This window comes from Triturus cristatus, chromosome 1_1 (genome assembly GCF_964204655.1).
Source record: "Triturus cristatus chromosome 1_1, aTriCri1.1, whole genome shotgun sequence".
NCBI classification, from domain to species: domain Eukaryota; kingdom Metazoa; phylum Chordata; class Amphibia; order Caudata; family Salamandridae; genus Triturus; species Triturus cristatus.
Genome location: NC_140579.1, coordinates 281,088,393 through 281,103,402, shown reverse-complemented (window position 1 = coordinate 281,103,402; position 15,010 = coordinate 281,088,393).

The following is a 15,010-nucleotide window of genomic DNA, read 5'->3' as shown; positions in this document are numbered from 1 at the left end:
GCAGATAAAGATGGTGGTATTGTCTTTCAACCAGTTACACCATATAAAGCGGAGATACCTAAATAGTTGTCCAGTACCAATCATTATACCAGACTAAGATCTAGGGCCATATGTAGGTAAATTACATTTACCGATTCTTAAATACCGAATTTTACCGATTCGGTATTTATGAATCGGTAAATGTAATGTAGGTAAAAAAATACCGATTCGGTAAGTGTCGGTATTTTAGAATCGGTATTTACCGATTCTGTAATGGTAACTTGTTTCCCATTGATTCCTATGGGCCAGGAGGCCCATAGGAATCAATGGGAAGCCAGTTACCATTACCGAATCGGTAAATACCGAATCGGTAATGGGGGGAGCACAATCAAGGGTGGCAGGGTGTCACAGTGACACCCTGTTGCACCCCTGATTCCTGCATGTGTGCACATGTGGCACACATACATGCCCTAAGGGCATGTGTGTCTGCCACATTGCACACATCTAAGGGCCAAATAATGCATTTACTAAGACATTCGTCATTTACCACCAACTTTCAGTTAGTGGTAAATAACGAATCCACACTACACCCACACACTCCCCCTACATCTCATTTCAGGATTCGGTATTTACCGAATCGGTAAAATTACAGATTCGGTAATTTTACCGATTCGGTAAATTACCGAATCCTGAAATGTCCCCCCTACATACCGAAAGCCTGAATACCGGTCGGTAACGTGATTTTTACCGAAAATCGGCCGTTACCGACCGGTATTGGGCTTCCTACATATGGCCCCTAATCCCTTAAAAGGCATCCAAAGAATAATGGCCAACGCTACATCCAAGGCAAAGCACAATGGAATTTTAAGCACTCGTGAGTCTGACTTCCCGAATGCTAACTCTCCTAGGACACCTGTCCTGTATACGTTACCTAAGGTTCACAAGAGCCTTATTAGCCCACCGGGTTGCTCAATCATCTCTGGTTGTGGTTCAGGACTTGAACCGTTATGTAAATACATTGAATTATTAAAGATTTGGCTATCAATAGCAAAAGCTAAGGGGTTCATTACGATGGCATAACGATCGCCACCACCGAGCCGGCGGGGGCGACCGCTACACCATCGTAATGTGAAATACCCCCTGCCAGATTGCAATGGCGGTGGGTATCAAGGTGGACGCAAAGTCTGTACGCCGCTTTTCCGCCGGTCGGCAGTCGTTATGATTGCCAGCCGGGCAGAGCAGCCATATTCTGATGTGGCTTGCGGACAGGCCTTTCAATGGCGGCAATGCTGCCATGGAGAGGCTGGCGTGGATTGGCTTTGGGGGCCCATTGTGGGCCCCCGGGGGAGGTAGGTGGGTGGGGGCTGTCCCCCCTGTGCAGTTCCCTGCATCAAGTGGCAGACACCGCTTGGTGCTTGCCACGTGGTGCACGGAAATGCTGCACATACACTTTCACCATTGCGGATGGTGCTGCAGCCAGCAGCACCGTCCGCAATGGTAAAAGGACAGGATGCGCCCGCCAGTATGGCGGGCGCATCCTAATTGGGCGGATGGGACCGCCCCATGTCTGGCGGTTGGTCCCATCCCTGTTATGATGGCAGGCGGACTCATGTCCGCCCACCATCATAATGAGCCCCTAAGTTCTGAACAGCAGTGAAATTGTTGGCCAACTGGAACAAATGGAACTTCACCCCGCTGACAAATTATTGGTGTGTTTGGACACTGCGTTCTTATATACAAATATTCCTCAGTTGGAGGGGATTCAGATTTTTGAGGAAGCCTTTGAGAATAGACCTGGCCCAGTAAGTGTTCCTACTGATTTCATTGTTGAGCTTTTGACCATCTCTCTCACTCGTAGTTATTTTTAAATTGATGGCAATTTTTTTTCTACAAACTAAACGCACCTCTATGGGGGCTTCTTATGCTCTCAACTTTGCAATACTGTATGTGGACAACTTTGAAAAGTGCAATATATATGATTGCACTGTCAACCCCTATTTCGATCAGGTGCGCCATTGGAGGCGCTATATCGACGACATTTACTTTATTTGGAGAGGAGATGAATCCAGCTTATCTCTTTTTCTTGAGTAGCTCAATTCCCCCTCTCCTGATTTGAATTTTACATCTCATTCAAGTAATCCACATATGGATTTCTTGGACATCACAATTGTGCCTCATGATGATAAACGAGCACTAAACCAACAGTTCATAATACCTTACTGCAATACACAAGTAACCATCCCAGAGGTTTGAAGGATGGATTGCCCTTTGGGCAATTTCTGCGTATACGCAGAAATTGTAAATTTTGTGCTGACTATTTCCGAGAGGCTGATATTTTAGCTAAAAAACTTGAACATCATGGTTATCCTCGACGTCTAGTGAAATGATCTCTCAAAAGAGCCTGATATAACCACCGGGAATTTTTACTTGTCTCCTCACCCAAGAAACAGATGGAGAGAATCCCCTGTGTTACCACATTTGGAACACACAGTAATGGGATTACCAAAATCATCAAAAAACATTGGCCCCTTATTTAATCCATTGGCATTTCAAAAGAACCGCCTCTTTTTTCCTTCAAAAGGGGTCGAAATATAGGTGACCATTTGTAAGTAGCTCGTTGCCTTACCCCAATTCTCCTGACTTGGTCTCTATGTGGGGTTTCAATATGATTGTGGGACATTATTGTTGCGGTAACTGCCTAATGTGTGAATCTACATCTAACACTAAACAATTTTTACATGGGGATGTAGCGTATACCCTTAGGAACCACACTAATTGTAACTACCAGAATGTAATTTACGCACTATGGTTTCCCTGCAAGTTTATTAGTGTTGGTCAGACTACTCAAAGAGTAAAAACTCGTCCCTCACAACCAATTTTCCCTCTAATTGTTTTCCTCTGGGTGCGGCAGTGTAAGGTCTCTGTGCACTGCAGCCAAGGCTATATGCGCCAGGAAGTTGACCGCGCGTGTGGGTGCAGCGACAAATATCAAGTGGAGATTGTGTGAGTATTCATGTTAATCGCAGCACCAGTCATGTGCTTCAATTAACATGAATACTTTCTCAGAGGCACACAATGTGCCCAGCACTGGGACGGCCTTAGAGCTGGTGGCGGCCTGTGCGACAATGTTTGTTGGCTCCCATCAATGACTACCTCTGCTATTGATTCCCTCACTATTGCCCTTCAATAGTGCCCCTCAAGTCTCCATTACCACACTCTCTGAGATGCATTTAATTTGTTTTATAGCGCTACTCATACCAGTGTAGGGTGTAATTTACATTGCACACACATTAAACAAAGAAAATCAATCATAGGTTTGAAATTAGGGTATAAGAAATGTTACATATGACAGAGGACTGCAAGGTGTAGGAGTGACATCTCATTCATACTGGTAGGCAGTAAAGTTTAAGAGTGTTTTGTCTGGAGAAGCACAAACTCGGAATTTAAAATGTAACACCATGGTTAGGGTTTCTCTTTAATAAGAATCACTTTGTACTCAAATGAAACCTTTTTGCACAATGAAAGGCTGGGGAAAAAATCATAACCCTCTAATCTATACCTTGCGGTATTCATGAAGTTAGGCTGGTGGCTAACAACATAACTCCTAGTGTTGATGGCTTTCCAGGTGGGTTTTACTCAACATTTAAATTATCTTTCCATTTTGCCCAAGGCAAACTGTGGCATTTTACATGGAGGGAACAAATCTCAGTCCATGTGACTGGCAATAATTTCTGTAATTCCAAAAAAGACTAAGCACATTTTGGACTCAGAACATGAGTCCAGTTTTACTCTTAAATTATGATATAGAGATACATGGCACATCTTACTGTGAGGCTGGAAACAATGACATCCAAAAGGATCCACCAATTAAAGTCATATTTCTTTAAAGGGAGACATGTTTTAAATGTTAGAGCTCTTTTGATCTGTTAAACCTCAATAAATTAAGTGCTATCTTTGATAAAGGTTTCTGATTGCAGTTTAGCACCATCACTGTTTATATGCCTTAGAAAACACTGGAGTGCATGTTGCAAGTACAGGGCCTAGGATGCAGGCTAACACGAGCAGGTAAAACAGTGCAGATCCAGCTTTAAGAAACAGTCATCATTTGGTGATATTTTTCAAGCAACATCAAGTAGGAGTTGTTTTGAAGCACAGAACAGAGGCTTTGTTCAAGGATGGGTGTAGAACAGTTTGCCTTTTCAATAACTCTCCAATCCAGAGCCATGAGATATCCCACCAGGAGCCAGAGGCTCGGGCAGTGGCAAATAGAGCCAGGGCTGGCCCGGTGCGACAATGTTTGTTGGCACCCCCCCAACGACCACCTTCGCCACGGATTCTGTCACTACCACCCTTTAACCCGTTCCGTGCTCATGACGGAACCACTCCGTCATGAGCCACGGGTGCGCTGTGCTCATGACGGAGTGGTTCCGTCATGCTGCGGCCGTTGGCGGCTGCTCCGCCCACGCGGCACTAATTCCCCGCCTGTGCGGGCGATTAGCGCAGTGGGCGGAGTCGTGACGGAACCACTCCGTCATGAGCACAGCTCACCCGTGACTCATGACGGAGTGGTTCCGTCACGAGCACGGCGGCACCGCAACTGCCCCCAAACCCCCCCAGCGCCGCGGCGGAATTCCTGCCGCGGCGAAGGGGTTAACAGTGCCCCTCACGTCTCCATAACCACTCACTCACTGAGATGCATTTAATTAGGTTTATAGAGCCGCTCAAACCAGTGTAGGGTGTCGGAGCACTTTACATCACAAACACATTACACAGAGACAATCAATCACACGTGTGTAAATCAGTGTACAGTGAATGTTACATCAGACAAAGGAATACAAGGTGTAGAAGTCACATCTCATCCATACTGGTAGACAGTATAGTTTAAGAGTGCTTAGTCTGGAGAAGCACAAACTCAGAATGTTAAACAAAACACCATAGTTGGGGGTTACATTTAATAATACAAATTGATATTCATTTTTTTTTTACAGAAATGAACCTATTTTACAAGGTTAGAAAAATGAAAGGCTGAGGGGAAAATCATAATGCTATAATAATAATATACCTTGCATTCTGGTGTCAGTTGTTAGCTCACTGTTCTATATTAGGATTTGAACTTAAACAATTCAAGGAACAAAAGGATCTCTCGGACCAAAGCACTGACCTCTTTACTTATATGCACTTTGTGATCTGCACGGTACACTTACTTTGCATCAGGCATATTAACCCTCTGGGTTACTTTTAGTTGAGTTAAAACTCCCACAAAAAAAACTCTGATCGCACTCCAGGAAAAACAATCAGCACCTGAGTTATCCAGACATTGTTATTGTTGTATTAAAATTGCTGGACGCAGGGAATGCGGTAGCCGGTGCTTTTAAAACAGTAACATACTTGCAAACACGGCGCCCTCAGAAGTCAGCCCTAGAGCCAGCTCTAAATAGAGCAGGCCAGACCCACACAGGATCCAGTATCAGGGGATTCTGAAAGCACACCTGTGCTTGTAGACTTGCTGCATTTCTTCTGGTAATAGGGCGGGCCAGATTGTGTGCTTCGCTCTATTACCAAAAGAAATGCAGCAAGTCTACAAGCACACATGTGCTTTCAGAATCCCCTAAAAGCCACGTGGTGCTTTTAACCCCTTCAGCGCGGCGCGGATTTCCGCGCCACGCTGAAGGTTCCGTGTGCGGGCGGGGCCATGACGGAACGGTTCCGTCATGCGCACAGCGCAACCGACGTGCATGACGGAACCGTTCCGTCATGCGCGTCGAAGGGGTTAAACTCGCTGCCTTTCATTTGTTAAAAGGACGCAACTGCGAGACCGATGTTATACCTTTTTTAAAGTAATCATGTTAATTGCAGCGCGTGATGGGGCTGCGATTAACATGATTACTTTACCAAAGGCATAAAATCTGTCCCGCAACCGCGCCCTTTTAACAAAATAAATGCAGCAAGTGCAGTAGGCACATGCTGCTGAACCCACCTATGTGCGCTTCAAACAGCACAATGCGCGCACGAAGTGAGATAGGTGCACGCGCGGCCAGGCGGACACCTTCCTGGGAACGGTGTTCACACCATAAAAGTCGCATTAGATGTCGCACCGAACATGCACCTTTCGTATCCCATTTACTTGAGTTCAACCACTCTGGAAGGTGATTGAACTAATGTAGAAACCACCACGCAGCGGTGACATACAACTGATGCTTAATAAAGCTGAGTGTCAGTGGATCTTGAAATATGACAGCATCAATAAGGAATTAAATACACAAGAGGAATGCAATTTCATTTCATAATCTTTCACTGATGTTATGTTGGTTCCATTTTATTCTGTGATAATTCTGGTTATATACATCTGAACAGTATGACCTTGAAATCCTAGCTTGTTATGATATTTATTCCTCATTCATCAAAAAGGGATGAAATGTATTAAGACGAATATCTATTCATGATTTCTTATATACTTGTTGGCTTTAAATGATTTTGGTGATACCTTTGTATAGTTATTTAGAGGAATGCAATTTTTGTATCTTGACTATGTATAAGAATCTTTTCTGATTACACTTTTGTACCATATTTGTATCTCCAAAAGTATTTTCTCCCATTTTGTGTAATGATTAACATAGCACAATGTCAATTTGCTTCTTTCCTGTACAACATCATATTGATGACATGCATTTTTTGCTTTTTGAATGTCAACAGTCTATGTTGCAACTTTAAGTTGTGCCTTGATTTGCAGGCATGTTAAGATATCTCTGCATAACAATTAGTAACTTAGCAATTTGTGATATTTATCCATATGGTCTTTTCACGATGCATGGCTTTGTATATGCACTGGACTGGACTTTTTCCTTTTCCCCTTTTACTCATGGAATCTTAAAATTATTTCTCCCTCTTTTCTTCCCTTTTTTTGCTCTTACTGAGTTTCAACTGCATGACACAGACCTGTTTTGTCTTTGTGCAATACGTATATCAACCTATTTTTAGGTCTCGCCTAGGCAGCGCATGCGCTGTCTTGTTCAGACATGCAGTATGTGCTTTAGTGGGGGAGTGCCCGCCTCCGTATTCCTATTTGTTTTTGAGTGTGTCTTTCAAAATGTCCTACTTGCTATTGGATAAGCGTGTTTTATGTCCCTCCTTTTTCCCTGTTGGGCACGCCTATGGCTATTGGCCCCTTTACTGGTATGAATGCATTTTTTTGGGGTTTGTTGTTTATCGGGGGATCTCTTTTTTTATGTCTCGCCTAGCGTTGCAGCGCATGCGCTGACGCTTTGCGAGGCATGTGGTATATACTATAGCAGGGAAGCTTCATGGAAGCTCCGCCCACTCTCCGCCCATCATTTTGATAGGCTTAGGTCATAAATGCTGCCTTCCCATTGGTTCTAGCCTTGTTAGTCCCTCCTTATGACGAGCATGTCGTCAGTTGTGTCCTTTCATGGCTGCTGGCCCCTCCACTGCACAGACGACTTTTCTCCCCCTCCCCATCCCCCCACAGTCCAATGCCTTCTCGCTGGTTCCTCCACCCCCCAACCCCCTCGTGCTCATCACCCGCATGCATTTCAGGAAATCACGTCATCTATTTCTGGTTGAAAAAGTGCGCAAGGAACGCTCTAGTAGTCTGATAGAACATCGCTGGGCATTGATAGAAAACCATAATTTTAACAAACAATTAACCAGTTGCCGCCCGACCTCTCTGAATCAGGAATACTTCAACTTTATTTTCGGTTGGAAAAGTGCGCAAGGAACGCTCCAGTAGTCTGATAGAACATCGCAGGGCATTGATGGAAAAACATACTTCAAACAAAAGATGAACATTTTTTCCTCACATTATTATTGTTTTATAAGGTGTTCAAAGATGGCTACCAGTTTAAGTTCCTGTCACTTGTCGAATTCCTAGCGGCGTCTCACCCGCACTCCTACCCGTACTTCCTGTCGGTAAGGGCAAGGAGGGGAAGTGACATGCTTGCTGCATGGGACTAGGAGAGAGAGGTCGGAATCGGAGAGGAGGAGATAGCTAAGGAGGGGTAGGTGTCTCGGAGACAGAAACACAACAAAAATCAGCTCACCTGAATTTGCTCTGCTCTAGTGAGTGCCGATCTAATCATGGCTTCCCAGAACATGGACCCCGCCGCTGCCACCAACTCCGCCACCGCCCGCAAGGGTACCAAGCCTGGTTTCAGCGCCGCAAGCAGGGGCTCCAATGGCGAAGCTGGGGGGGGTTAGCAGTGGAAGTTTCCGTCCATGGTTTTTGGTGTGCTGAGTGAGAGTCCTGTAAGTGGGGACTAAGTTAAGGGCTGTAAGGAGGGGTTAGATTGAGCTTGCCGCAGAACTTCAAATGGAAAAATAGAAGTGCAGGTACTCTATACCAGAGTGCCTGCTCGTTTCTGAGAAGTGCCAGTTCTCTCCAATTAAAAGTATTGCGTTTCTCTTGAGAAGTGCAGGTACACTCTCTCTCAAAATAAAAAAAGTGCCGGTACTCTGTACCAGACAGTACAGGCCCATTTTAAAGCACTGGCTGTAAGTAAAGGGTCGGCTGTGAGTCACCCATATCAGAGGTTGTTTTACATCATACATATCTACAGGTTTTGGACGGGTGCTGAGTTTGTGTGGCGAAGTATGAGTCCTGGTTATGTAGTGGTGGGAAGTTTTCGCAGTTTGCGTGGACATGAGTGACTGGAGAATGAGGGGATGCTTTAAAACCGTAAAGTTGCGTGGTACTCCGGGGAACGTCGAGGCAGTTTTGACCAAGGGTTACCAAAGATGTAGAGGTCAAGAAACTGCAAAGATGTGACTGGGGAGTAGGGTGTTGGGTCGTTGACCATTGTGATTGCACTAAACTCTCATCTGAGGTGTAGATACTCTGCAAGTTCTAGAGAAGGGGTAAATTGCATTACAGTTTCACCGTATTTTTGTGGGTAGGAAATGGGCTTTCTGAAAGCTGGAGATTTGGTTTTTGATTGTATTTAAAGGCATTCATAAAAAGTATTACATGTTTAATTCTAAATAGGTCCTGGGCAGTTACTGCTGAATTTTGAAGCCTTTATTTCTGCCTGTTTCCAGCAGACAGCGACAGCCTGTAGAAATGATCAAAGAGTGTGTAACAGTGACTAGGACAAAGTACAAGGAGTTGAGGGGGCAGCTAGCAGCACAGGCTCACTCTTTGAAGTATTCACTGATGACAACGGTTACTCCCCTGAGGTTGTTGGTGTGGGGCGGGCCTTGGTAGCTTGATTATAAGTGTGTTTGAGTATGCTGCCCAGCTGGAGTTACTCAGTCATCTAGTTGTGGGATTGTTCTGCCCCCTGTAATTTAAAGTGATACAAGGACGCAGAATGACTCTACGTGACACTGGATGATGTAAAGACCCACCCTAGCAGTGTCCAGAAACCTAGAAACCCAGCCAGTGGGTTCAGTGTGATGCAGAATAGGGATTTTACATGGTTGCTTATTTCATTAGCGGACAGATCCTCGCGCCTGGGGAAGACCCATCTTGCCCGGGGTGCACCTGAACCGCTGCCATGGAGGCCAAACAAAACCTGCAGTTGGTCCACCAGGTCGTGCAGGCGCTGCACCACGACCCCAAACTCAGCGGGGGAGCTGAAAAAAATCAGTGAGCGCTGGGGGTTGGGACCCGGGTACAAGGGTTTTAAAGGAAAGGACACTGTTCTGTAGAGTTTGTACGAGCATGTCACATCCCATATGTTGGCAGTGCATTGAGTTAAAGGAGCACCATGTGAAATTGGGCAACTGATTAGGGGCTATTTTGGGTGTGAAGTTGCACGTGTCGGCATCTTGGATAGTTTTAGTGGGGGGTTCGGGAAGTTCAACAGGACAGGCCCTGAAGAGCTAACTCTAGGGAAAATAAAGTCGAGGTTGCAGGCAAGGTACAAGGATCGGGGGGCTGAGGCTCTTAAGCCAATCATATTACTTTATCTTAAGATATAGACGTGAATCAGCCAATAAGTTAATGTCAGTTCTGAAGGGGCGTCAGTGACAGGGCAGTGTTGGAGGAGAGTTGCATCTCTAACGAATGGTTTATTTTTCCCCCTTGTTTCGGTTTTCATAGTTGGTCAGAAAGGCATCTTATAATGCCATTGATAATGGACAAAAATTGACATGAACTAGAAATCAAGAACTATGATTCTTCCTAAAACACTGTGTGGTTCGAAAATCTTGAGATTCTCTGCATGACTGATTCAGAAATGCCATATTTATTTTAGCTTCATTTAGAGTAGAGGTGGACGCAGCAACAAATTAACAGAGACAGCCGAGGTTCGGATCTTAGAGTCAGTGCACGAGCCGGACCCTGACAAAATTTGCTATGTTAAATCATACAACAAACACCAGCCAGAAGCCTGACTAAACAGTACTGTGTACATATTTTGTTGTATTTTCTCCTATAAGTAACTGCAAATTAAATAATTGTTCTAACTACACACTTAGTTGAGAAACATAGTTGATTTCTTAGATAACCATTGTTTACATTCAAACACGTTTTAATTGCTGGTCAACATTTTTTCTACTTTTATCAGTGCATTGCAGGGTTAGAGCTATCATACCAGAAAAGATAAGTGTGAGAAACAATTAAAACACAAATCTCTGTAGTAAGTGCATTAACCTACAGGTCTATTCTTGTACCTAGAATCTGTAGTCAGTATATCTCATATGCATTCCCCACTGAGCTGTCTTATTGGGATTGGAATTTGTGTCCTGCAGGATACGCAGACATTTCTGAATAAGGTGCATTCACTCACCACAGTTTTCTGAGTGGGCTAACAACAGGGTCGTATTGGGATCACAATTAGGCACTCCTTAAAAAAGTGGCCCAATTTCTCGGATTGTGTCATGTTAAAGAAGAGTAGATATTTCAGCACCGAGGCTAATGTGCTGTATAGCTAAATGCATATAAGGTCCCAAAGGCGAGACCGATGGCATTGCAAATGCTTGTTTAGTTGTATGGCAGCTTTTGTAGCACGCATTATATTATAAATGCCTTGTTCCATTGATCATTTAGCTCGTTCAGTGAGGGCAGAGTGAGGCTTGGACAGTGAACAGTGAGCGCTACAGCTTAACATGAAGCCTGCAGTCTGCCCTCGTGCAGTCTGCCCTCGTGACAGACTGCAGGCTCCGTGCACGCCACAATGCGTGCCAAAGAAAGTAGAAATAGTGCCCAAATCACAGTGCTTGCAGAGAAGGGAAACTAATTAAGCCGAATTAGAAGGCAACAAAGGAGAGCAATTGTGCTCTTAACCAATTGTGAGTGTGGGTGGGCTAAAAGCCCCTGGTGAGGTTTTCTGTTAAATACAATAGATCGTCACCATAGCGACAGCCTGCAGGTTCGACCTAAAAAGGAACATAGGGTTGATGCCTATTTTGCTACATGCCCCTGGTCACACAAATATTTTTTGCGTCTTCTGTAATACCAAAGAGTCCTGGGACATACAACACTTCCTCTGCTGTGCCTCCCTGTTACTTTAAAAAAAAAAACTGTGATGAAAGCAAATTGTCACTTTAAAAGAAAGTGCAGTATTGTCTGCATTCTCTTAGTGCTGCCTTCTACATACATGCAGGTACTATAGAAAAGTCACCTGAAGATGTATTAAGACACCGTGATGGCACTATATAAAATACCTCACAACAATGTATATATTTCTACACCAATTTTCTTCTAGAGGCAAATTTGTTTCAAAAACACATTTGATGGAATTGGACCAACTTTTTCTCTAATTGGTGCATAGTTCAGGTCAAACGCCTTTAATGCAAAGACCATAATTTCCTCATTGGTTCAAACAAACGTTTACAAAAATGTACCAAAGGCATTAAGGCTCGATAGATAATCTTCAAAGCATCATGGACAGTAGTGGTTGCTACTAAACGCACCCGGCACTTCCGAACAAACCTCCCGGGTGTTGAGACTGCTTTCTCTAGCTTAATGTATCGACTTGTTCTTACCCCAAAATGTATCCGGGTAATATGATGGTTTGTTTTACCAATATATTGTATCTACCTGTCCCTATCCCTTTGGCTCTCACCCCCCCTATGTCCTTGTATCCCACCTGTTACTACTGTAAAGTGCTCTGATACCCTCACAGGTCTGGTTTGCGCTCTATAAAACACCAAATAAATAAATAAATAAATAAATAATGCAGACACAAGGTAGGAGCACAGGAGCAAGCCTGAACCAGTTTCGAGGAACACCAAGCATCAAAGTTTTGCTAGTGCGTACAATACTCCTAAGGGTTGTTTGTCTTCTAGACTGCTGAAAAGAATGTGAGAAAGAGCTACATTGCCAGAAGATCCATGGGCTTTCAGACTTCTCTTCTAACAATCCAGCCGCCAAATCAAAGGCTATTCTGAAAGTGAAGGAGCCCTCAAGTGTTTGGGATGGGTTGGTAAAATTGACAGACTGCAAACTAAAAGACTGAGAAGAAGCAGTAACCAGGACCTTCCTGGCAAATATGGTGCCACCAACAGAACCTCTGTCTTCTTGTCCCTGATCTTGCAAAGCACCCTGGAGTGGTTAAAGATGCCTGTGTCACAGAACCATGTGTGACTACAATTTGCCCTTCAGAGGCAGGTTCCCCTCTGAAGCTCACCTTTTGGGCCCAAACCCTTTTTTCCACCTATTCCCTCAGGCAGGTCCTTTGGTCCTCTTCCTGAGAGTCTCACCTCTCCCCAGAAGCACAGAAGGCTGACTCAAGTACAGCAGCTGTGTGCAACTGTAAATGGCTACTAGAAATATTTGGGCAACATAGTGGGAACTTTTTTAAGTTGCAGTCTGAAATAGTTCAAATAAATTTGACTTGAGCAGCAAATCAGGTTTAATGCACTGATTCTTTTGACACCTTGAAGTGCCATATTTAGTAGTCCCACTTGCAGGTTAGCATTGAAAAGTTGTCAGCGTTTAACTTCATACTTGCCAGTGGCACTATTAGCCTTGCTACAGTAAAAACGACAATGCAAGGTTTTTACTGTCAGCGCAAGTAAACACAGCACATGGTCTTCTTTTTAATATAATGCACCCTGCGTTTAGGGTTTTGTAGGCCTCCCTTAGGTGTGACCTAGATAGACATATATTAAAAAGGAAGGTTTGGGTTTTGCCCTTGGTTTAAATGGCAAAGGCGAGTTAACAGTTGAAAAAGTGTTTTGCCAGCCGACATTGGAAGGCCAGGAGTCTTTGCTTTGTCACATGCTTTCTGGCACAATACATGCTGCAGTCCATGAGGGACACTTCACTTACAGGCCTCAGACACCACTGATACCAGATACTAGAGACCTATAAGTAACTTATGCCAATTGTGGGTGAACCAATTTGACATATACCTTTTAAGGGTCAATGCACAGGCACTAAGGCCTGTTTGGTAGGACTCACTGCACTTCAGAGTTCAAAAACTAGTAGCACAGGTCTAGAAGTTTAGGGACTGATCATGCAAAAAGAGCCATTTCCTTACAAATTATTTATTAATTTTGTAACCCTGTATAACATTCTTCCCAGCTAGTGTAGTCCTGAGGCCAGACACAAATTTCAGGCCAAAGGTAGAGTCACATTTTCACTACTCACAAGAAACAATTCAGTCAGTTTTACGGCCATTGACAGATAGTGACTGTAGGAGAGTAGGATCTGCACTTATGTTGCCCCCACTTTTTTTCTGATGTTTACACTGGTTTCTGGCTATAGTCTGGCTGGGTCCCTGCTAATCAGGACCCCAGCCTCTCTGTTCTCTCTAAACAACTTGGGGTGCATATTAGATGCACTGATGATTGGATACTGCGGTACCTTATGAGCCCCTAGTATATGGTACCTTAGGTACCAAAGGCATAGGTACTTCACAGGCCTACCACGGGCTGAAGCATGTATTATGCCACCCCTGGGAAGCAGACTAAATCTGACACCACAGGCCTGCTACTGCAGCATGGGTGAGGTAGTGTTAGCACTCCTCACTGAGGTATAGGTTCCATATATCTCACCTTACACATACATATAAACCTATCAGTCACCCCTGAGGCAGGCCCTTACAATCCTGAGGGCAGGGTGCTTGGTTTCCATGTGAGGGGGTGCCTCTGCCTGAGCAGGGCCCCTCTGTGGCTCTCAGAGTCCATTCTCTGTAGCTGTTTGTGGATGCGGTTAAACTATATACTCTTAAGTGCATTATAACCTAGCGGTAAATGCTAACTTTGGGATGGCTGCATCAAAACATGTCGTGTTTGGTGTCAAACGCTTTGGAATCATACCCCCACACCAGTAACTGGTATGGGAGTATGATCCCACCCTTCCAGAGGGATAGACATGTACCCACTGTGGAAACACGGTAGAATCCTGAAGAGCCCTGACATCACAAAATGGATGCCACCAGCACAGACACTGGGCTGCCCCCCTGCTGCTGACCGAAACTCGCAGTGGAGGAGGCCCAACAATAGGCATCCTGTCACAGGGAGGTGTAACCACCTTTCAGACAGGATTTAGTGTATTGGGGCTGGGTGGGTGCACTCCTAGAGTGCTTTGAAGTCCTGCACTGGGGGAGCAGTAGGCTCCTCTGTGCATATGCCAGCTCAAACCGGTTCAGGGGCTACCAGCCCCTGCTCTGGCGCAAAATTGGACAAAGGGAAGTGGGTGTAGCCACCCACTCCTCTGACCCTCCCATAGGAGTGGTCATAGAGCTAGTCCCTCCCTTCCTTGTAGTATAAGTTAGGAAACCCTTGCCATTGCAAACTAGATATCCCTGGATGATGCTCTGAAGAAGAATCCTGGACCTTCGACGTTCCACTACCTTTGGAAGACTGAAGAATCTCCCTTGGAGTCAAGGAGTGACTCCCCTGCTTGGCAGGCACCAAAACTTTGCATCAACAGTCACAAACTTTCCCGCTCCTGCCAGAATCTGAAGTCCCTGCAGCCCCAGAAGTGGATTTCCTGACTTCTCAATGGCCATTGTGAGTCCCCAGCAAAGCTGAGGAGAGTGGACCCCACGAGTGAGTAGGAACAGCAATACCTGGGTACCGTGCACTATGGTCAAGTGCAACCCCTTCACAATGTTCTATGAAC